The 23,267-nt window shown below is 36.2% G+C and overlaps 1 long non-coding RNA gene across 1 annotated transcript in view; it reads left to right on the plus strand.

The window, feature by feature from the left end:
• LOC309859210 overlaps window positions 1–23,267 on the plus strand; it is a 148,797-nt gene that overhangs the window by 93,287 nt on the left and 32,243 nt on the right. The window contains exon 2 of the long non-coding RNA XR_014308615.1: window positions 14,838–15,046. This is a non-coding gene — a long non-coding RNA (uncharacterized lncRNA). The remainder of the gene's footprint in view (window positions 1–14,837; window positions 15,047–23,267) is intronic.

A 23,267-nucleotide genomic window follows, 5' to 3' on the forward strand; every position in this document is an offset into this window, starting at 1 on the left:
ATAAGGCTTTGTCAGTCAAGCAATGAAATGTGAACTTCTTTAAAGAAGTTTATAAAATTGCATTATTTACAAGTTTAGGAGTATATCATATGTTAAATGGAAATGATTTTTGATATAAAATATAAAACTCAGGCAGGACCTGAAAAGACTAAAGAAATAAGACCATACTCAGAATAGACATATATTAAACTTTGAGAAAGTATTAAGAGGAGTTAAGGTAAAAACTCATGTGATATCCAATTGCACCTAAGCAGTGGGCACAGAGTGTATTTCAGAATGGTGTAAAATTGTTTCTTGCCTAGGAATATGCCCTAAAGTAGAAGTAGAGGTTCTAAAATAATAATTTATATTTTAGAGAGAACTAGTAAAAAGATGTGTAGTGCAAAAGAAGTAAGTATAATTTGTGCTTTGTTTTCTTGAACCATTACTACTAGAAAATGCTTCCTAAGTACTTATAATGTGTGAAAAAATATCCACAACACAGTGACAGACGTGGCTTCCATCCAGTGGTTCTGCTATCTGAGTAAGTCTGGTAATAAAGCAGACATAAAAACACTGGAAGGTGGATGACTTATATGGTGGTGATGCAGTTTGCCTATGCTTTTATTTTTCTGGTTTCTTCTTTGAGACATCTCCCATTGCTCTATGATTTTAAAAAAATGCCATGTGTGGGTTCACAGAATTACCTTTTGGTCCTGTTTTCTCCTTCATAAAGAGTCTAGTATGAGGCTAATGTTAAATCGGTATGTTGCAAATTAATGCATTCAAAGGCCCTAGTTCATAAGACACATTTTTGCTTATTCCATCTTTATTTGTACATGGCTAAAGTAAATCAGGCTTGCTAGAGGTCTGTGATGTGATATTAGCAATTTAATAGAGATGCTGATTTTGATGATGGCCATCAGAATATCTTTTTAAAATTTTTTAAAGATGCTTTTATGGTCATTACCTTTAAAATTTCCACTTTGTAAATAAATGGTAGGTTTTTTCCTGCAAAATAACAAGATAATAGGAGAATGAAAATTGCTGACAAGTAGGTAGCCTTTAGGAAATTCTGTTTAAGTGCTATTTCCTGGAGTAACAGAGTCTCTGAGGAATATGTGTCTCTAAGACTGGAGGACCTCAGGTATATTAATTGAATGCTTGCTATGAAGAGGTCCTTAATGTACCAGTGAATTGCATCTGTAGCTATAAAATTTTGGAAGGACAGTGGCTTCTTTCAGTTGTGTTGTTTCTTGTTACCAACAAGGATAGACTACAAAAGTAATAGAGAACTACAAAATGGACAGCTCAGGTCCCAAGGACTGTTTAATGACCATCCCTTTAATTATTTATTCATAAATCACATAACTGTTAACTAACTCTGTGCCTAGAGATGATTTGATACTGTCAAAAACACCTGTCATGCTAAGAAAATGATAATCATCTCTTACAATTAAGAATTACAAAATTCTCAATCTTTATTGTCTTTTAATTGTGCTTATGTTGTAAAAAACTTTTTGTGAATTCCAATCACAGAAAAAACTAAGAATGCGAGTACGTTGATATTTTTGATACTCTGTTAGATACTGACACTCCAGCGGATAGGAGTGATATCTACACATTAGCTAGGGTAATAGTTGATTTTATTAGACAGTATTGTTAGGTGTATGTATAAATGCATTGTGATAATTGGTAGAGTGAAATGCTGGTGTCAGCACATAAATAATTCATTCAGAAGAAGGCATTTGCTATTGTGTCAGTTAGTTACTTGAGAAAAGCCATTGTAAGCATTTGTTGAGGAAACTGAGAATACTAGGTTTTGAGATTTAAAAAAAAAATCATCTCCAAGATGACCAGTATTTGTGTATGAAAGGATGGAAAAACAGGTGTTGGGGAGAGATGTGGTTGGAAAGGTAGGCTGTATTCAGATCTTGAAAAGTCAAAGGTCATTCTAAAGAGTATGGAATTTGGGGCGCCTGGGTGGCTCAGTGGGTTAAAGCCTCTGCTTTCAGCTCAGGTCATGGTCCCAGGGTCCTAGGGTTGAGCTCCACATCCGGCTCTCTGCTCAGCAGGGAGCCTGCTTTCCTTCCTCTCTCTCTGCCTGCCTCTGCCTACTTGTGATCTCTGTCAAATAAATTAAAAAAAAAAATTAAAGAGTATGGAACTTTAAGTAGAAGGGTAACAAAATTAACTATGCATTTCACAAGAATCGATCTGTTTATTACCACTGTGGATACCACTGTTACCGGAAAATTTATTTAAAGAAATGATGATCCAGTGCTCACTTTGGTAGCTCCTATACTAAAATTGGAATACTACAGAGATTAGCATGGCCCCTGCACAAGGATGACATGCAAATTCATGAAGAAATAACAACTCAAACTTCCCAAATCTGGGAAAGGACGTGAACATTCAGATTCTTGAGGGAGAAAGGATATCAAATAGGATAAATCTAAATAAGTCTATATGAAGACAAATTTCAAGGTAGTTGACACAAATCAAAAACAAAGTGAATTTTGAAAATTGTAAAATTTGTCACATGCAAGGGATCCCTCATAAGATTATCTGAAGATTTCTTAGCAGAAAACTTGCAGGCCAGAGGGGAGTTGGAAGGTAAGTTTAAAGTATGGAGGGAAAAAAAACTACCAAACAAAAATACTATACATAGCTGAACAGTTCAAAAACGTAGGAGAGATAAAGACTTTCCCTAACAGAAACTAAGGGAGTTCATCACTTATAATCTGCTTTATAAGAAATACCAAAGGGATTTCTTCAAATTGAAATGAAAGTATGCTAAACAACACAAAAGTACATGATCCCTGGTAATGATATATATATAAACAAATATGGAATACTATAATATTATAATGGTGATATATAAATCACTATTAATTTTAATATAAAGATAAAAGCACATTAAGAATAAGTACAACTATAAAATTTATTAATAAATTCACAATATAAAAAGATATAAACTGTGATACAAAAATACAGGTTCAAAGGGATACATGCTCCCCAATGTTTATAGCAACATTATCAACAATAGCCAAACTATGGAAAGAGCCCAAGTGTCCATTGACTGATGAGTGAATAAAGAAGATATGGTACATATATATAATGGACTATTACTCAGCCATCAAAAGAATGTAATCTTGCCATTTTCAATGATGTGGATGGAGGTAGAGTGTATTATGTCAAGTGAAATAAGTTAGAGAAAGATGAATACCATACGATTTCATTCCTGCAGAATTTAGGAAACAAAACAGATGAACATAGGGGAGAAAAGAGAGGGAAGCAAACCATAAGAAACTGCAAACGATAGAGAACAAACTGAGGGTTGATGGAGATGGGTGGGAAACAGGTGCAATGGGTAATAGACATTAAGGAGGGCACTTGTTAGGATGAGCACTAGGTGTTATTTGTAAGTGATATATCACTAAACTCTACCGTGAAACCAATATTACACTATATGTTAACTAATTAAAATTTAAATAAAAATTTGGAAGGGAAAAAAAGTTATAAATTGTGACTTCAATAACAAAAAGTGTGCTGGGCAGGAGAAGTAAAAAGAATGGAGTTTTTATATGCTATTGAACTTATGTTGTATTAGCTTAAAATGGGCTGTTATAAGATGTTTTATGTAAGCCTCATGATTACTACAAAAAAAATACAGAATATACACAAAAGAAAAGATAAAAACATAAGACTACAACAAATCAACAAAACACAAAAAGATAGCAAGAAAAGAAAAGATGGACAAAAGAACCACAAAGCAGAATATAATGCAATAGTAAGTTTTTACCTAAGAATAATTACCTTAAAAGTAATGGATTAAATTTCCTGCTCAAAAAACATAGCATGGCTGATGGATAATAAAACAAGGCCCAGTTACATGTTACCTATGAGGGACTTTTCTTTTATTTTCTAAGATTTTATTTATTTATTTGACAGAGAGTTAGAGAGCACAAGGAGGCAGAGTGGCAGGCAGAGAGAGAGGGAGAAGCAGACTTCCTGCTGAGCAGGGAGCCAGATGTGGGACTTGATCCCAGAACCCTGGGATCATGACCTGAGACAAACGCAGATGCTTAACGAACTGAGCAACCTATGTGGCCCTAGGGGGGATTTCTTTAGAATTAAAGACACACATAGTAAATGGGGTGGAAAAAAGATATTCAATGCAAGTGGTAATCAGAAGAGAGCAGGGGTGGTTGTACTTGAATCAAACACAATACATTTAAAATACATTTTAAGTCAGAAACTCTCACAAGGCACCAGAAAGGACATTACATAATGATAAAAGGATATTCATCAGGAATATATAACAATTATAAATATATATGCACCCAACATCAGAACACCAAAATATATAAAGCAAAAATTAATAGAACTGAAGGGGGAAATTTATAGCAATACAATAGTAGTAGGAGACTTCAATACCAAATTTTCAATAATTGATACCATATCTAGGCAGAAAATCAATAAAGACACACCTAACTTGAACAACACTGTAGATCAAACAAACCTAACAGACATATTCAGAACTTTCTCTCCAACAGCAGTTGAATATACATTTTTCTCAAGCATACATGGAACATTGTCCAGGATAGATCCCATGTAAGGTCATAAAACAAATCTTAGCAAACTTAAGAAGACTGAAATTATATGAAGTATCTTTCTCCAACCATAATGGTATGAAACTAGGAATCAGTAAGAGAACTGAAATTGGAAAATTTGCAAATATGTGGATGTTAAGCAACATACTGTTGAAAAACCAAGGGTCAAAGAAGAAATCAGAGGAGAAAAAAAAAAAAAAAAAACATTGCTTGAGGCAAATGAAAATTAAATAAAACACAACATACCAAAACTAATGGGATGTAACAAAAAAAAGGGGGGGGGAATTTTAAGGCAATACACACCCACATTAAAAAGGATGTTCTAAGGGTGCCTGCCTGGCTCAGTTGGCTAAATATTTCACTCTTGGTTTTGGCTCAGGTATTGATATGATCATGGAATCAAGCCCTGCATTGGGCTCCGTGCTCAGTGCAGACTGTACTTCAGATTCTTTTTCCCTCCCTGCCTTCCCTCTTTCTCTATCTAAAAGAAATAAATATAATCTTAAAAAAAAAAGCCAAAAAAAAAAACCCTACTAAATTTATACCTTAATGAACTAGAAAAATAACAAGCTAAGTCTACAATTAGAAGGAGAAAGGAAATACTAAATGCTAGACCAGAAATAAATGAGATAGGGGCTCCAAAAACAATAGAAAAGATCAATGAAACCAGGAATTGGTTTTTGGAAAAGAGAAACAAAATTGACAAAACTTTAGCTTGTATAACAAAATAAAAAGAAAACAGATTCAAATTAATGAATTAATCACATATGAAAGAGGAGATAGTACACCTAATATCACAGAAATAAAAAGGATCATAAGAGGTTACTATGGACAGTTATTTACCAACAGACTGGATAACAGAGGAAATGGATAAATTGCTAGATATGTACAACCTACAAGACTGAATCATGAAGAAAAACAAGGTCTGAATCAAGATCAGTAACGAATAAGGAGATTTAATCAGTAATAAAAACCTTCCAACACAGAAAAGTCCAGGACCAGATGGCTTCGCTAGTGAATTCTACCAAACATTTAAGGAAGAATTATTGCCAATTCTTTTCAAACTCTTCCAAAAAACTGAAAAGGAGAAAATACTTCCAAACTAAATTTTATGAGGCCAGAATTACCCTGATAGCAAAGCCAGACAAAACCACCACAAGAAACAAGAAATTTATAGGCCAGTGCCCTTGATTAGCAGAGATGCAAAAATCCTCAACAAAACACTAGCAAACTAATCCCTGACATTAAGTCAGTACATTAAAAGGATCATATGTCATGATCAAGTAAGATTTATTCTTGAGACACGAATGTGTTTCAACATATACACATCAGTAAGTGTGACACAGTAACAGACTTAAGGATAAGAATCACAGGGTTATCTCAATAGTTACAGAGAAAAAAATTTAACAAAAACTTTTTCATGAAAACAACTAGGCATAGAAGCAATGGACCTCAACATAATAAACACCTTATATGGAAAATCCACAGCTAATATCATACTCACTTGTGATAAATTGAAAGCTTTTTCTCTGATATCAGGAAAAAAGAAAACCCACTCTCACCACTTGTATTCAGCATAGTACTAGAAATTCTAGCCAGAGCAATCAGGCAAGAAAAAGAAATCAATTAATTTAAATCAGAAAGGATAAAGTAAAATCATCTGTGTTGCAGATGAGATAATTCTATATGTAAAAATCTCTAAGGATCCCACAAGAAGAAGAAAAAAAACCTGTGAAAGCTAATAAACTCAGTAAAGTTATAGAATATAGAATCAACATAAAAATAATTTCATTTCTATGTAATAATAAAGAAATATTTGAAAGATAAATTAAGAAAGCAATCCCACTTATAATAACATCAAAAAGAATAATATACTTAGCAATTTATTTGAACAAGGAGTAAAAGACTTATACACTGAAAATTGTAAGACATTGGTGAAACTAATTGAAGGAGACATAAACAAATGGGAAAAATCCCATATATACTTATTAGAAAGCTTAATAGTGTTAAAATAGTCACACAACCCAGAGCAACCTACACATTTGATGTAATAAACATCGAAATCCTAGTGACATTTTTTACAGAAATAGAAAAAAATCCCAAAATTCATATGGAATCATAAAAAGTACCCTACATAGTCAAAGCAGTATTGAGAAAGAACAACCTTAGAGGCCTCACACTTTCTGATTTCAAGATACACTACAAAGCTACAGTAATTAAAACAGTATGGTACCAGCATGGATACAGACAGATTGCCCAATGGCACAGAATAGAGAACCCAGAAGTAAACCCATGCATGTACAGTCAATTGATCTTTGATAGGTGTACCGAGAATTCACAGTAGAGAAAGGATTTTCTCTTTAACAAATGGTGATGGGAAACTAGATATCTGCATGCAAAAGAATGTAATCAGAACATTATCTAACACCATATTAAAAAATCTGCTCAAAAAGTATTAAAGGCTTAAACATAATACCTGAAACTTTAAAAATCATAGGAGAAAACATAGGGCAAAGTCTCTCGACTTAGGTCTTGGCAGTGATTTTTGGATATGATACCAAAAGCACAGGTGACAAAAGCAAAAATAGACAAGTGGGACCACATGAAACTAAAATCTTCTGCATGGCAAAGAAAACAACAAACCAACAAAGATTGAAAAGTCAGCCTACAGAATGACAGAAAATACTTGCAAGTCATATATCTGATAGGGAGTTAACTTCCAAAATATATAAGGAATGCCTCCAACTGAATTGCAAAAGGGAAATAACTCCATTAAAAATGGGCAATGGATTTGAACAGAAATTTCTCCAAAGAAGACATATGAATAGCCAACAGATATATGAAAAGATGCTGTAAGTCATTACTTATTAAGGAAATGTAAAACTATAATGATATATCACCTCATACCTCTTAGGATGGCTATTAAAAAAAAAGTTAAATATTGGTGAGCATGTGGAGAAATTTGAACCCTTATGCACATGGAAAATAAAATAGTGCAGTATCTAGAAAACAGTCTTTAAAAAGCAATTGTTTTTTAAAACAATTTAAAAATAAAATTTAAAACAATTTATAAAATTGTTTTATAAATTTTTAAAACAATTTAAAAATAAAATTTAAAACAATTATAAAATTGTTTTATATTATAAAAAATTATAAAATAAAAAATTTAAAAACAATTTAAAAATAAAAAAATTGTTTTTTAAACAATCTTTAAAAAAATTAAAAATAAAACTGTCATATGATTTGACAACCCTATTTCTGGGCATATACCCAAAATATTAAAATTAGGATCTTGAACATATATCTGCACTCCTATCTTCATTGCAGCTAAGTTTATTATTCATACTAGCTAAGAAATTGAAACAATCCAAGTGAACATCAAAAGGTGAATAAATAAAGAAAATGTGGTACATACATTATTCAGCCTTAAAAAAGAAAGTGATTTCAAACAACATGCTAAATGAAATAAGCCAGTCACAGAAGATCAAATACTGTGAGATTCTACTAATATAAGATACCAAAAATAGCCAAATTCATAGAAATGGATAATACAGTGATGGTTGCTAGGGCCTGGTGGTGGGGGAGATGAGGGTATATTGTTCAATGCATAGAAGTTTCATTTATGCTCAATAAATAAGTTCTAGAAATCTGCTGAACAACACAGTGCCAATTTTTTTTTTTTTAATTTTATTTATTTATTTGACAGAGAGATCACAAGTAGGCAGAGAGGCAGACAAAGAGAGAAGGGGAAGCAGGCTCCCCGTTGAGCAGAGAGCCCGATGTGGGGCTCAATCCCAGGACCCTGAGATCATGACCTGAGCTGAAGGCAGCGGCCCAACCTCTTGAGCCACCCAGGTGCCCCCACAGTGCCTATAGTTAACAGTATGGTGTTGTGCACTTCAAATTTGTTAAGAAGTAGAACTCATGTTAAGTGCTCTTTCAACAACAACAGCAACACAACAAGCAAAAACGAAGGGGCAAAAGGGAAGTTTCAGAGGTGTTGGATATATCTATTACTTTAATTGTGGTGAAGTGTGGTAGATGTTTGCAGAAGTTCAAACTCATTGAATTGTATACATTAAATATATGAAGTTCTTTAATATTAATAATGCCTTCATAAAGCTGTTAAAAAAAAAGAGAGAGAGAGAGAGGGGGGGGAAATGGCTCTGATTTGACTCAGGAGCCATAGTTGTGGACCTCTACCATAAACCATCAAATACCTTTACCAGTTTCTTTTTTTTTTTTTTTTTTTTTTAAGATTTTATTTACTTATTTGACAAATACAGATCACAAGTAGGCAGAGAGGCAGGCAGAGAGAGAGAGGGGAGCAGGCTCCCTGCTGAGCAGAGAGCCCGATGCGGGGCTCGATCCCAGGACTCCAATCCCAGGACCCCGGGATCATGACCTGAGCCGAAGGCAGAGGCTTTAAACCCACTGAGCCATCCAGGCATCCCCCTTTACCAGTTTCTTGACCGTTTTTTGTATTTGTTGTCAAATTCCCATATCTAGAATAAGGTTTGTTATGTAAGATGCTTAATAAATGCTCGTGGAATAACCTAAGAAACAAAAACACACCAATGTCTGAAAAAAAGAAATCCAGTAATGGGTGATTTATAAGAATACCTGCATTCAGAGGCACCTGGGTGGCTCAGTGGGTTAAAGCTTCTGCCTTAAGCTCAGGTCATGATCCCAGAGTCTTGGAATTGAGTCCCGCATTGGGCTCTCTGCTCTGCAGACAGCCTGCATCCCCTCTCTCTGCCTGACTCTCTGCCTACTCGTGACCTCTGTCTGTCAAATAAATAAATAGAATCTTAAAAAAAAAAAAAAAGATTGCAAGGTTTTATTTGCAATAGATCTTAGTTCTAAATATCACTTTTTATAATATAAGTACAAGTCAGAAGACAATAACAGTGGAGGTTTTTATATTTTTTTCTTTTCTCTTTAAGATTTATTTTTCATTTTATTTTATTTTATTTATTTTCAGTGTTCCAGCATTCATTGTTTATGTACCACACCCAGTGCTCCATGCAATATGTGCCCTCCTTAATACCCACCACCAGGCTCACCCAACCCCCCACCCCTTCCCCTCCAAAACACTTAGTTTTTTTTCTCAGAGTCCACAGTTTCTCATGGTTCATCTCCCCCTCCAATTGCTCCCAACTCATTTCTCTGCTCCATCACGTAATGTCCTCTGTGTTATTCCTTATGCTCCATAAGTAAGTGAAACCGTATGATAACTGACTCTCTCTGCTTAACTTATTTTACTCAGCATAATCTCTTCCAGTCCCTTCCATGTTGGTACGAAAGTTGGGTATTCATCCTTTCTGATGGAGGCATAATACTCCATTGTCTATATGGATCATATCTTCTTTATCCATTCTTCCATTGAAGGGCATCTTGGTTCTCTCCACTGTTTGGCAACTGTGGCCATTGCTGCTATGAACATTGGGGTACAGATGGCCCTTCTTTTCACTACATCAGTATCTTTGGGGTAAATACCCCGTAGTGCAATTAGAGAATCATAGGGTAGCTCCATTTTTAATTTCTTAAGGAATGTCCACACTGTTTTCCAAAGTGGCTGCACCAACTTGCATAGTGTAAGAGGGATCCCCTTTCTCCACATCCTCTCCAATATTTATTGTTTGCTGTCTTTTTTATTTTGGCCATTCTAACTGATATAAAGTGGTATCTCAGTGTGGTTTTGATTTGAATCCCCCTGATGGCTAGTGATGATGAACATTTTTTTTTTCATGTGTCTGTTAGCCATTTGTATGTCTTTGGAGAAGTGTCTGTTCATGTCTTCTGCCCATTTTTTGATGTGATTATCTGTTTTGTGTGTGTTGAGTTTGAGGTGTTCTTTATAGATCTTGGGTATCAGCTCTTTGTAGTGTCATTTGCAAATATTTTTTCCCATTCCGTGGGTTGCCTCTTTGTTTTGTTGACTGTTTCCTTTACTGTGCATAAGGTTTTGATCCTGATGAAGTCCCATCAGGACATTTTATAATGTTTATAAAGGCAGATTAAAACTGGTTTATATATACGGGTAGTATTGATTAGGTTACGAGGATTACCTTGAAGCTTATATCTATATTTATATAAAAAATAGAAAAGAAAAAAGAAAAACACAAGCATATGTATGAAAAAAGTTCAAGTTAAAAGGTTATTATGGAATTTGTTGTATTGAACTTCTCGTTTTATTGTAAATAGGTTAAAAAATTAAAAAGTGAAAATAGTGAGGCCAAATTAATAGTAAAAGTTGTATCTATGAAATACAGGGCAATACTGGGAGCTTAATATCTTCTTTTCCACGGATATTGGGGTTTTGCAGTTTTATGGGGACCCTGTGGTGGTTGTCCTCTCATTTTCTCGGCTAGCTTTCTCGGGGAGGGGCCTACAGTCAGTCTTGCTTGGGTTGAGTCCTCCTGCTCCCTATCAAGGGGCTGGGCTCTGTTGAAACTGGTTTTTCAGGCTTTTGTTCTCTGGAGTTTTTTGTTCTCTGTTGGCTTTTTGTGGCTTTTCAGAGGTTTAGTGGAAAGCAAACTGTGCCGGGGACCTCTCAGAGGGAAGCTTCAGTCTGCTTCCCTCTGGGTGGTCCAGAACATTCAGACTCCCCCTCTGCAAACTCCATTGAGCCATGCAACCTCCCACAGGCAGTGCACACCCTCAGTCACCATCTCAGGGGCCACGCAAAGTGCCCCCACTTGTCTCTGCACCCACGTGCCAAAACCGTGAGCCGTATTGGTCCAGGGAGCCTGCTTCCAGTGGCTGCCTTTGCCGGGACTGTAATAAACCAGAAAGAGTGCACTGAGATTTTCAAGCCTGGGGCTGGGAGTGTTCAGACTCTCTAACCTGGTCTTAGCGCCTACCAGCTAGCACCCACACAGAGCCATCTCAGGTGTGGGCAGGGAGCATGGTTCAGTCCCAGTGGTGCATGCAGAATGCAAAAGTCTGTGGTTCTAGAGAGCACCGGCTGGTGTACACATCAGTCTGCCTCATGCACAGAGGGCGCCTAGCCCAGTGCTGGTACAAGTAGTAGAAAGCAGGCAGCTCAAGGGACCATGGCCTGGAGGCTTTGCCACTCTCTCTCTGGCATGGGTGATAGCGGCCATCCTGGGTCTGTGGGCTTAGGCTGATTCCACCAGTTGCCCCTTAAGATCTTTTGCTCTTTTTGAGTGCTTTTAACCAGACTCCAAGTTAATGCTGGTCCCCAATAAAGGGCACTCTCTTATTGAGTAGTACTTTCCAGTGGGTCGCTTCTGGTCCCTCTTCTGTTTATCCTCCAATATCAATCCCGTTCCCACATCACTTTACCTCTCAACTGCCATCTTCTGTCCCATAGAGATCCAGAGGTGTATGACCCTACATCTCAGGCTGATTTCATGGGTGTTCAGAGTGTTCTGGTAGATAATTAGCTCACTTTAGGGGACTAGTTGAAACAGGGTGTCCTACTTCTCCACCATCTTGCCCTAGCCCCCGAGTTTTTATAATTCTTAATTGTAGCATGTCATCATCATTGTGTTGATAGATGCTTTAAAAAGTTTGTATAAATTGCCTCAGCCTATCAGGGAGCCAAGTATGGATTGTCTACCTCCTGTGTTAAGCAAGTTTTCTTATCAAATTTTGCCAGTTTGAGGATGTCCCATAAATTATTTCTCTCAACCAATCTTTATCTTACAAAGAAATAGTGGTAAGAAAGTTTGATCACAAAGATGGTTTTCTACTGTTTCATTTTTTTCTGCTCAGCCAATGAAAATTAAACTATTTTAAAACTTGAGACCTAAATATATATGTACATTAAAATGTGGAAATTGTGTTAATGAATTACATTATTTTACTAACTGGCTATTTCAGCAAATACAGACACACATGCATACACTCATAAATCAACGAAAACGCAGTACTTCTACCCTTTATTTCTCCTACCTAAAGGGAGGGGAAGAAAGAGCCTTCTATCACAGCAAAGCACATTTAAGAAAAAGAGACATGAGGTAAAAATTTTTACTTGCTTGAAAGATATAAGTATATTTCTTTACTACTATGAGTGAATTATAACTGAATTCATATTTATAACCATCAGAGATTTTTGCCTTCTTAGTTCTAGGTCACATGTACTGGAAAAAATGAGTCTTAGATATCGTATTGTTTACTGTGGAATAGTTTAATGGTATTACTGTGTAATATGTGGTGCTACACACTGTTACAGTAAATGCATTATTAAAACCCTATCAAATAAAGGTCGTATCTTGGAATCCTGGCTTTACCAGCTGGCCCATAAATGTGGTTTAGAAATGGACTAATTAAATTACGCCATTCAAATAATAATACTGATTAAATAGATATTTATATTGTACTTTTCCAAGAGAGTCTGCCATGGTCAGTTTCCAGGGAAAAGAAAGATCTAATCAAGTATGTATATTTTTCAAAGTATACACGTTAATTTGAAAGCTGAGTAAGTTGCAGAAGTGTTTCGGGATCAATGACCAAAAAGAGAGGACAAAAAGCATGGTCCTTGGCAAAGTAGAGATGGGAATCATTAATCATTTTAAAGTAAATGTTTCTCTACCTGAATCTCTGCCAAAGGCCTTGACAGACTACAGACTCCCAGAAGATCCAAACCTGCTGATGACAACAATGTTTGTTATACAGTATGCAATACTACAAAAGATCCTTTCAGTGCTTGAGATCTCGAAGAGATGCCTGTATCTAGGATTTCTGATAAAGCTTACAACTGCTCTGAGTGATAGTCAGTCTTAATATATGAGGCTTTATGTCATTACATGCACCAGTTCCATCCTGCATGCTGCATTGGAAGGCTCAGTTAAGCCAACTGGGGCCAATTCTAGAACGCTTCTTGCCAATGATGACATGGCTTCCTTTCCAGAGCCTCTGGTGTATTCTCATGTAGTCTGACTTACAGAGAAACCAAAAATTATTGGAGGCTCAGATAATTTTTGAACCACACCTTGTTTTTTTAATCAGCAGAACTTGATAGAAGTAAATGCTGTGAACTACTTCATGCTCCTATTGCCTCATTCATAATGTGGTTGTCACATAAAATTATCCGCCTATACTTAACCAGGAAGAATCTTTGCCTGCTCCTTCATCCATCAGGAAAAAACCAGTCCAAGTATAAATTTCTTGGCTGCTTTACAGGTCACTACCTATTTTGGTCAAGAAAGTGGATGACAAAGCCTTTCAAGTAATGAAGGTTTCCATAAAAAGCCATTTTAACTTGAAATGTTATGATTAAGCTTTTTAATATACCGTCTTTTAGAGGTCAAACATTTAGATAAGGGAGTTTTAAAAGAGAGTTGAACCAAAAGAAAGGTGTATATTACATAATTATAGAACTTCCAAAGTACTGGTATTTCTGCTAGAGAATCAGTTCCCCTTGTTCCTGCCCAGAGTATAAAACAAAACAAAACAACAAATAAACAAAAACACACCACATATTTATTTTCCTTTGTATATCTGCATCTTAATTTTGTAGCTAGCCAGCCAGAAATTAGCCTGTCTTGGTAACATTCTGGAAAAAGCACAGCTCTCTGGGTCTGGATATTTACCCATGATACTACCTGGATATACTCCTCAGCTTGTAAAGTTTATTACAGAGTCCAAAAGGATTGGTAAATAACGATTGAACTCAAGCTTTAGTAAAGGAGACATACATAATATAGTTTAAATTAACTAGGGTTATGTATCAAAATTAAATTCATGAATGATATAAAGTTGTAATGTTTTGTTATGAAATTGATAAAACCTTTAGTTATGAGAATTAAAGGATTTCTGGTAGGACTGGCTTCCATTTCTCCAATTTCTCTTCTTTGATTATCAGCAGTGTTTGGACATTCTTCTGTGCCTTCTATCCCATCCTTATACTACTGCAGTTTTGATTGAGGTGTTTTTCTTTTAAAAGACCCTTTGTTATTATTTGAGAAGGATCTTGGTTTCTTTATCTACAATTATGAAAATTTCTCAAGTACAGAGTTGATTTTTTTTTAAATTCAGTTTTCAGCTGTACTTTGATTCCCTGAAAAGCACACTGTAAAATTCTTGCCAGTACATACTTATTACAGAATAATAGTATTACTATTTCTGAGACCCTGGGGTGGGTTCATGAATTTCATTTCTGGCCAGGTTTGTTTTTACAAAGTGTCCTGTTCCACTTTGAATCAGACTTAGATTCAAACTCAATTTAAGCAATTTGTTTAGAAAATGTTGCATGTCTTGTTCTGTTTCCAGGGATATAGCAGGTTGGGTTATTCAAACTAATCCTCCCATTGAAACCAACAACAGATGCTGGATAAAATATTTCATGACTACCTTTCAAAACCATCAAAAAGCTGATGAAGTAGTAAGGAATTACCAAGCCAAGTCTAAGGAAAACCTGGAACCCAAGAGTAAGGGAATACTGGAGCTATTTTTGCCACCAAGGCAATTATTATTCAAAGGTAATTTGCACTTTAGTTTTGATGGCTTAAACATAACATTAGAGTTATAGCCCAAGGCCTACCAACTGCCCAAGATAAGAAAGCTGATAAGAGATTCTGCCTACATTAAACTAGGGCTTCAGAGAATTACAGTATTAGAACAAAGTAAATCAGAGGTAACTTTGCCCTCCATCCCTTGACCATCAAACAAAGTTGCCTTATAGGAAAACCCTAAGAAATCATAATTGTAGCCCACTTGAATAACACATTTGCAGTCCAGATTAATAAGTATCTACTAGTTATAAAATAACCTACAGACTGTGAATACACTTCAAAGTGATTGGACAGTTGTAGTGCCTCTTGGTGCCTTCAAGAAACGAAGGTGGATCTTTAGGTCCTTGTTTTTAACCTTTGAACTATCCACATAGGTAGTTTTTCAAGACAATGAGCAGCATACAGTTAAAAGTACCAAACACATAAGGATTCATGGCATTGTATGCTAGAATTAGCAGAAACAATAAGTAACAGAAATATTCCCACAACAATTACAGGTATTGGGCTTCTTAGAGTGTAAACAATCCTTACTGTGTTTAAAAAAAAAAAAAAAAAGAAGGTAAACTTTAAAATTTCTACAAATAGAAAAGTATGAAAGGGGCCAAAGGTTTTATTTAAAAAAACAGACAACTTCTGGGCACCTGTGTGGTGCCTAGATTGCTCTAGGCAGTATAGACATTTGACTTCATCAAGATCAAAATTTTCTGCACAGAAAAGGAAACAGTCAACAAAACAAAGAGGCAACCCACGGAATGGGAAAAGATATTCACAAATGACACTGCAGACAAAGGGCTGATACCCAAGATCTATAAAGAACTCCTCAACCTCAACACACACAAAACAGATAATCACTTCAAAAGATGGGCAGGAGATATGAACAGACACTTCTCCAAAGAAGACATACAAATGGCTAACAGACACATGAAAAAATGTTCATCATCATTCGCCATCAGGGAGATTCAAATCAAAACCACACTGAGATCCCACGTTATATCAGTTAGAATGGCCAAAATCAACAAGACAGTAAACATTAAGTATGGAGAGGATGTGGATAAAGGGGAACCCTCTTACACTGTTGGAGGGAATGCAAGTTGGTGCAGCCACTTTGGAAAACAGTGTGGACATTCCTTAAGAAATTAAAAATGGAGCTACCCTATGACTTTCTAATTGCACTACTGGGTATTTACCCCAAAGATACTGATGTAGTGAAAAGAAGGGCCGTCTGTACCCCAATGTTCATAGCAGCAATGGCCACAGTCACCAAACTGTGGAAAGAGCCAAGATACCCTTCAGCAGGTGAGTGGATAAAGACGATATGATCCATATATACAATGGAGTATGATGCCTCCATCAGAAAGGATGAATACCCAAGTTTTGTATCAACGTGGGTGGGACTAGAGGAGATTATGCTGAGTGAAATAAGTCAAGCGGAGAGAGTGAGTTACATGGTTTCACTTACTTGTAGAGCATAAGGAATAACATGGAAGACACTGGGAGATGGAGAGGAGAAGTGAGTTGGGAGAAATTGGAGGGGGAGACAAACCATGAGAGACTGTGGACTCTGAGAAACAAACTAAGGGTTTTGGAGGGGAGCAGAGTGGGGGGTTGTGTGAGCCTGGTGGTGGGTATTATGGAGGGCACATATTGCATGGAGCATTGGATGTGATGCATAAACAATGAATTTTGGAACACTAAAAAAAAATTAAATTTAAACAATTTTAAGAAAATGAAATTTCAGCACACCAAGGACAAAATGAAAATCTTAAAAGCCAGCCTGAGCCAAAAAATATAGATTACCTTTAAAGAGTGGTGTGTAAATTAATATTTATTTTTTTAAACACCATATAGAAGTCAGACATATGATAAAAGATAAAAAATAACTGAATTCATTGAAAATACCCTCGATGCTGTTCTCAAAGATAGATATAGATATAGATATCGATACACATATGCATTTTTTAATTAAATTCAATTTAGTTAACATATAATGTATTATTAGTGTCAGGGGTAGAATTTAGTGATTCATTAGTTGCATAGAGTAGTTGCATACCCAGTGCTCGTTATATCAAGTGGCCTCCTTAATGCCCATCACCCAATTTCTCCAACCCCCCTACTGCCCCTCCAACAACCCTTAGTTTGTTACCTATAGCTTAGAGTTTCTTATGTTACCTATAGTTTAGAGTTTCTTATAGTTTAGCGTTTCTCCAACAACCCTTAGTTTGTTACCTATAGTTTAGAGTTTCTTATGGTTTGCTTCCTTCTCTGTTATTTTATTTTTCCTTCCCTTCTCCTATGTTCACCTGTTTTGTTTCTTAAATTAAGATGTATATTTTTTAAGACAAACAAAAACTGAGAAGGATAATGCCTGAGATATTTTAGGTGTTTAGAAAATGTTTGTTAGTAAGTCAGTTTCTTTAAGGCCTCAATTAAATAGCTTTTCTTTTCCTAATATTCTTGGAAACAGAGTCTATTGCAAATCTATTTTAGTTGGGATCTCATGATGTTACACAAGCCCAAATACCTGTGAGTTTAAAGATCGGTGGGCCTACACACTTATCCCATATTTGGAGTGACTGTGGTCTTGAAAACAATCATGTGCTTATCCTTACCCCAGATCTAAATGGGTTTAGACAGTATCCAGTCTTTGGAATATAGGAAGTATAGTTTCATTTGCTTCTTATGTCACATAAGCAATATTTAGCATTATTGATTGCTACTTTTCATTACCAAACCCCAACGCCCCATTGTCCACATCAGCTATTTCTATTATAATCAGATATTTCACCATGAAATAACTAAAAGAATAAATAATACACTTAACTTTTCTGAATTTAAAGTAATTACCCCAGCATTATACTCAGGAGCAAGTGTTTTGGGTACATTATCATTTATGTAGATACTTTCTCAAATATTGCCATGATTTGGATTATGTATTCAATTAAGACACTAGTTTTGTGTGTGTGTATGTGTGTGTGTAATATAATGTATTCCAGAACAGAGGCAAGTAATGTATTTTGAAGTAGACAGATTTTTTTGTGCTTCCTGAATTAGGTGGTTTCCCAATATATGTGCATAACATTTAAAACAACTGACTTCTATATCGTCCATCATGTAAAGCAGCTTCATATTTGACTCATTTAATCTTTTCTAAAATCTTTAAGATTGTCAAGGAGCTCTTTGAAATTTCTATTTTTAGATAAGTAAATAAATAGATATTCAGATATATCATGTGACTTGTCCAAGGCCAAGCCACCACAAAATGAGCTGCTCGGAATGATATGCTAGACAGAGACTGGTTCCGAGGACAGCAGGGACAAAAAAATTGGTGTTAGGAGATAGCATTCAATGAGTGGGGCCTTCTACATGCCAAACCTTCTCCTTACTGGAGATACAGAGGTGAGCAAAGTTGAATATATTCATTAAGATCTCTCAGTCTTGGACCTCAAGGTCAGTCAGCAGGAGAGAGAGATGACAGTGAAGCTCTGAGAGCTCTTAGAAAAGGGAGTGAAAATAAGAAGTTCCTACATGCGTATATAGAATGGGTAAAATAAAATACTGACAGTACCAAATGCTGGCAAAGATAATAGGACAACAGGAACTCTCCTTTATTGCTGGTGCTACAGCCACTTTGGGAGAAAGTTGGGGAGTTTCTGTTAAAGCTAAACGTAGTCCTACCATGCAAAACCTACTTGTAAATGTTTATAGCCGTTTTATTCATAATTGCCACAACATAGAAGCAACACAGTGATCTTCAATAAGTGAATGGATAAGTCAGCTGCAGTCCATCCATTCAATGGAATATTTATTCAACAATGGAAAGAGGTGTGTTGTCAAACTACAAAAGACACAGGAGAACCTTAAATGCAAATTGTTAAGTGAACAATGGCAATCAGAAAAGGCTCTATACTATAAGATTCCAATTATAGACATACCAGAAAACACATAATTATAGAGACAGTAAAAAGATCAGTGGTTAGCAGTGGTTGTGGGTGGCGGTGGGTAAGTGGAGCACAGGGGATTTTTAGGGCAATGAAACTATTCCATAAGATATTGCAGTGGTGAATACCTGGCATTATGAACTTGTCAAAGTGCATAGAACTGTACAGCAAAAGACCGGACCCTACTGTAAACTACGGACTTCAGTTAATAATGCTGTGTTGATATTACTTCATCAATTATGACAAATGTATGACACTCCAAGAAAATGTTAATAACATGGGGAATTCTGAAGGTGCTAGAGGGATGTGGTGTTTGGGGAATCTTTGTACTTTGCTCAGTTGTTAAACTTAAACTGCTTTAAGAAATAAAGTTTATTATTAATAATAATAAAAAGGCCATAGGCACGTTGAAAAAGAAAATAGGAGGGGTGTCTGAATTGAGGATGGGGGGTCTCTAATTAGGGATACTATAGATATTATAGAGTACCTTTTGTCACATGAGCGTTCTTAATGCAATCCCCGTAAGCAAGACCATCTATCCTAGTTACTTAAGAAAGTTGGTGAATCTCTGACATTAATGCATGCAGGTCAGAACAGAATTTTTATCGTCTGACTTCAGATCCAGGACCTAGTCTCTACTGCAAATGACTGGTATAATTACCACAAATTACAAGGTAAATTTTAAAAAGGAGAAAAGTTCTGGAAAAAATAGTAAAAGGCAAAAATTCAGGAGGAGAAGCTAGGAAAGTAGGTATGGTACTCACTGTGAATTTTGCTTTATTCAACTTGCCCATTGTTCTTTTTTTTTTTGCTTTAAAAAATATTCTGCAAACAAATTCAAATTGCTGGCTGTCAGACTCTTCTCTTCTTGAGGATTTCACCCTCAAGGGGAAACAACAGGGGAATGAAAGGTATTCTGGAACGATAATTTTCTTAGCTGAATGTTAACTAGATCAGTGTTTTGAGTAAGCTCCAGTAGATGGAGCAAGAGAGTAGGAAGCGGCCTCCCTTGCAGGGTGCATTTTGAAATAAAGCAGCCGTATTTTCAACAGCTCTGAGTCTGTGTGATTTCTGCCAAGACATTTAGCAGAGGAGAGCAGACAGTTTTATAGCCTCTGTCACTCTTCTTGGCAGAGCCAGAAGACCCTCTGGTCTATTGGACTTGAGGATTCCTTTCCTCTAGAAATATTTGATGGCAGCCAAGTGATTGCATGTTCCAAGACCCTTGAAAAGGACTCTTCTGCGTCACTCAGATGGTCTTGTGTGCTAGAGGGCCTTTCCAACTCTGTGACTGATGGCAGGCAGCTAGACTAAAATCTGTAGAGCTCTTCTGCTTTTGCCAAAGGAAGTTACTAGAGCATTTTGATTTTTTTTTTAAAGACTACCAAAACAAACAAACAAAAAACTATGACTAACATTGAGACAGTGAAACAGTATTTTTATTCATAACTATAAATGCAACATTTACCAATAGCACATCTTAGAGTTTGTTTCTCTTTTTTCAATTAGCCACTTTTTGGAATGAGACAGAACAAATGATGGAGAGAATTGTGTAATTAGCATTTAAAAAAAATGTCCAAGTGAGTATATTATCAACTGAGGTTTTTTACATATACAGTGATGGAACTAAAATGCATGGGACAGCTGTCCCTCCCCCAACCCCGCCAAATTATGGAGGAAAACTCAACAGCTTCCCTGAAATTTCTGAATACCTGCCACTTTCTCTGGAAGCCAAGACCCAGGGAACTGTAAAAGATCTGTTATCTATCTATGTATCTATGTATCTGTCTATTCAGTTTTCTACCTAAGAAGTTGTCTAATTTTATAGAGTTTCAGGAAGGATAAATAATATCAATTCTAGATATTGAGAAGGTACAGAGAAAATAACCAAACGGACATAGCTTAAATCTCCAGTCCGTACAAGAGGCATCTTGTACGTTAGCCATCCACATTGGGAGTGGGGAAAAATATTATTAGAGGGAATGGCTCCCACCCAGTTAGGGACTTCCTATAAAAGAGAAGACTTTTCCAATTATATGTAAATCTGCCCACATCATTCTGAAACCATTGGCTTATTGAATTCATAGAATTCGTATCTGAGTGATTAGAAAGACAAAGCCTGATTCGACTATAGGCTCTGATATCTCAGACAAGCAAGCCTGCAGAAACACTCAAGGCTGGCTTGCTCTTCTCTTCCTTCAGTAGATTTCACTGGAACTGGACTCTCATTTACCTGGCTGCCTATTTCACTGGCAGGTATTCCTAAGAGCACATCTCTTTTGAGAAGACAGGAAAGGCGTAATATCAGCACTAACAGCTGGGATCCAAAGAAAAAAGCACCTAGGAAAGGCTTCTTATCAGTTTGGAAATTTATCTTAAAGGGGGACATCGGTGACTTCATTTACTTTCCCCTTTGCAAGGTGTATTTATTTTCTATTGCTAAATAATAAATGATTACAAATTTAGCTTCCAAACTGTTTCAACGATTTATTATCCTACACTTTCTGAAGGTAGCAGTACCTGAGCTGTACTATAGCTGAACTCTCATTCAGGATTTTGCAAGGTCAAAATCAAAGTGTCATCCCCAACGGACTCTCACTTGCAGTTCAGAGTCCTCTTCTAAGCTCATTTAAATTTTGGAGAGTTCAGTGTGTTGTGTTTATAGGACTGAGGCTCTCAAATCCCAGAGGGACCTGCAATTTCCTGATACATGGGTCTCTTCACAACTTTATGGTTTGCTTCCTCAGGGCCAGCAGAAGAGAGGGGCTGCTGCTGTTTTGAGCAGTTGAGTTCTGTTAAGAGCTAAACTGATTAACTCAGGCCCACTAGGATAATCTCTCTTTTGGTTAAATACAAGTCAACTGATTCAGGATTTAATTAAATCTGCAAAATCCCTTAGCTTTAAAAGGTAACATAATTATGGGCGTGATATCCATTCATACTTACAAATCTGGCTACAACTAAGGGGGAAGGGATTATATAGGGCCTGTGTCCCAGTGAAAGGGAATCTAGGCAACCATCTTAGAATTCTGTCTACCACATGTGATCATGGCTGTCTACGTGCATCTCTATTCTAATGCTTTATTTTCCCTCATATGACTATATATGCTTACATATCTATCTTTTTTCATTAAAGACAGGGACAATATTGTAGTAATGTTTCACACAGACTCTACAATAGTTTTTTTTTTTTTCTTTAAGATTTGATTTATTATTTGACAGAGAGAGACACAGCAAGAGAGGGAACAGAGCAGGGGGAGTGGGAGAGGGAGAAGCAGGCTTCCTGCCAAGCAGGGAGCCTGATGTGGGGCTCGATCCCAGGACCCTGGGATCATGACCCAAGCTGAAGTCAGATGCTTAATGACTGAGCCACCCAAGTGTCCCTACAATAGATTTTAAGAAGGAAGAAAGTCTTTGTCTCTCAGTCTCCCTTATTTTTTATGATTAGTACAGTGCCTTGTATATATTGACATCAAAAAATGGTAGTTTTTAATCTTGTTTTTGTTTATATGAAATCCTTAAGATATATATTGTATTAAAAAACTCAATGCAAAGAGATAGTAAAGGTGAATTTATTGTGTAAACAAAACAAAATACATGTTGAAGTCTATCGGGAGCTCCTAATGTGTAAAGGAAACAATGTATTGTGATGAGGCTGGTGGATGAAAGCTAGACGTAAGAAATGAACCACTCACATGGATAAAGAAAAAGTAGAATATAAATTTATATAAAATAAAGATGAAATTACCTCAGAGAATCTGTATTTCATGGCTGGATTTAGACTCTTGGAAAATAATGATTTCTACAGGCTCCATCTGAGCCTTTGTGTTTCCTATTAGAGACTTTGTAGTAGTAGAACATGAAAACTTAATAAGAAATATCTAGACACTGATTCATAATCATTTAGTGATTTTTAAGTTTCCAGTACATCTCAGAGTCTAGAAGGGTAGTACCTGAAATATGTGGAAGACATTAAATTATAGGATGACGTGTATATGTGTGTGTGAGTGTATTTGATAGGACAGCCAAATTTTTTAAATGATGTAGAATATTTACTTATGAGGAGTTAGCCTGAAGCACCTTCAATGGTCTTCTCTGTAGTAGTTGCCTTACAAAGCACTACTGATTCTCTTCATGACCTGCCTGCACTACCGTCTTTGTTTCTAGACTTGTAACTAGACTCAGCTCCCAGCAGGCTGCAAAGGCTGAGGAACGAAGTGTGACCTGTCGAGAAGTATACTGCACTGCAC

This window comes from Mustela nivalis (assembly GCF_964662115.1).
Source record: "Mustela nivalis genome assembly, chromosome: 2".
Lineage (NCBI taxonomy): Eukaryota > Metazoa > Chordata > Mammalia > Carnivora > Mustelidae > Mustela > Mustela nivalis.